We start from the raw sequence: 2,580 nt of genomic DNA, 5'->3' as shown, positions 1-2,580 counted from the left end.
GGGGGGGGGGGTGCCTCCTGCCTCTGTAACTGGCTGGCTCGGCAGTGGTGGTGGTGGGGGAGGCTGAGAGAGGGTGTAACCATCTTCTGCTGCAGAGACTCCTTTTGTCTGCTGTGGCAATATTTCAGAAGGCCACCAGATAGGGGTGTTACTCCGTGGAAAACAGACCCTGTCCTCTTGCCACTGAGACAGGAGACTTCCTTCTTTTCAGAGCAGGAAGTTGTGGCTTTGGCCCACTGAACCCTGGGGAAAGACACTTATTGAGACTACCAGAAAGTACAACGCATAGATAGGAGCAAAGCATTTTAAATAACAAAGTTGCGCACCGTGTAGCTGTGTTAAAAAACTGATCATCTCATTGTAAGTAGCAATGGTAGCTGAGATAGCACAGTGCTTCTAGTTCATTCATCACTTTACTTTTTCCCCCTCATTTATTTAGTGCATTTGTCTCTAACTTCCTTAATTGTTCATGCTTTAGAATTAGAATGTACCTTTCATCATTTGCTATATATACTGAATAGCTTTATTTTTTTTCCAACACCATTTCTTTATCTTTTTTCTTTCTTTCTTTTCATTCAAGCACAATTAACATAGTGTTATATGAGTTTTCAGGTGTACAATATAACGATTCAACAATTCTATACATTACTCAGTGCTCATCATGGTAAGTGTGCTCTTCATCCTCTTCACCTATTTCATCCATGCTCCCCACCCACCTGCCCTCGGGCCACCACCAGCTTGCCCTCTGTACGTTACCCAAAGCAATCTACAGATTTATTGCAATCCTTATCAAAACACCAACAGCATTTTTCACAGAACTAGAACAAATAATACTGAAATGTGTATGGAACCACAAAGGACCCCAAATAGCCCAAGCAATCTTGAGAAAGAAAGAGCTGGAGGCATCATAATTCCAGCTTTCAAGATATACTACAAAACTGTAGTCATCAAAACAGTGTGGTATTGGCACAAAAACAGATTTGTAGATCAATGGAACAGAAAAGTGATACAGATGTCCCTGTGCACAAACTCAGACCTAGTAGCTGGGGTGCCCCTCACCCCTCGGAATCACTACATTCCCAGGGGCATCAGTATTCTAACAACACCCCCTCCACCCACTGCCAGGTAATTTTGAGACATCCAGGATTAAGATCTATAACCTAAACCCTTGGCTTATAAATCCTTCTCTCTTCCTATCAAAGATCACCTTCCCCGAGAGCATGCCTCTAAGGGACAGCCAAGTGAGACGAATTGCTCAGTCTTCTTGCCTTTTCCTGCCTCTAGACAGTTGTGATGGTGATCCCAAAGGATCACCACAAGATCAGGTTATCCCCTGGACGGGAGCACCTAGGGAGAAAGCGAGAGGGACAACAGAGAATAAAAAGGACCAGGACTAAGTCCCAAGACACTTGGGCAGTTAGAGTTCAGAGAAGGAGGAAGCAGCAGAGGTGATTTAACTTCTCTACTGGAGTTCAAGACTGACTGTGTTTTTCATCTGAGACGTGCATCACACATTTCCTCACTGCTCAAGGTATTCAACTGACAAGCAGAGGAATTTCTATTTTTATATTAATTTTGTTTTGTAACTGCTATGGGTAGGCAGGTAAAGATGATTCAACTTGCATTAAATCAACTCTTTGGAGGTGATGGGGGTTGACTTATTATGAGGCCTTCTTGTCTTCTGAAATATAATGTTCTGCTTTGTTTTCATGAGGCTCCTCCAATTGACTAATCATTCCGCCTCTGTTCTCATTTCCCTGAGTGTGTTCCAGAACACCTTTCTCAAGAGAGAGGAGTGGGCTAAGTTGGGGGTGGAAGGGGGGGGTGGCGAGTGCTCGATTGCCTTCCATACACGCAGCTACAATGATCGTGAAAGATTTCTTTCTCTTCCTAACTGAACTAGGAACCCAAGTCTCCGATAGCCATGTCAGATCCCCAAGCTCGCCCATTTCTCCAGTCCGGTCTGCATTTCCACCACCTCTACCAATAAGCTGGGCTCCTATCACCTCCCAAGGGAGACAAGAGTGCAGTGTGCTGGAGTTAGGAGCACAGATCCTGGGGCCGCCTGGGTGGCTCAGTCGTTAAGCGTCTGCCTTCGGCTCAGGTCATGATCCCGGGGTCCTGGGATCGAGCCCCGCGTTGGGCTCCCTGCTCCACGGGGAGCCTGCTTCTCCCTCTCCCACTCCCCCTGCTTGTGTTCCCTCTCTCGCTGGGTCTCTCTGTCAAATAAGTAAATAAAATCTTTAAGAAAAAAAAAAAAAAGAGCACAGATTCTGAGCCGGAGGGGGCTGGTTTCAATCTTACCTGTACCACATCCTAGCTGTGTAACCTTGGGCCAGTTGGTTAACTTCTCTGTGCCTTAGTTTCCTTACTTGTAAAATGGGGCTAATACTAGTGCCAATTTCATAGTCACTTATCGTGAGGATTAAATGAGATCATGTCCATGAAGCCCTCAGAACAATGTCTGGTTCATAGCACATGCCACGGAAGTGCTGACTCTTACTGCAACTGAGGGGCATGCCAGGGGCCCCCCGCCTCCGGTCTCTCTGTGTCCTCTCAACTGCATGGTGCTGTAACTGA

This window comes from Mirounga leonina, unplaced genomic scaffold (assembly GCF_011800145.1).
Source record: "Mirounga leonina isolate KUSES-001 unplaced genomic scaffold, KU_Mleo_1.0 Mir_101664, whole genome shotgun sequence".
NCBI lineage: Eukaryota > Metazoa > Chordata > Mammalia > Carnivora > Phocidae > Mirounga > Mirounga leonina.
Note: the sequence above shows the minus strand (reverse complement) of the source record.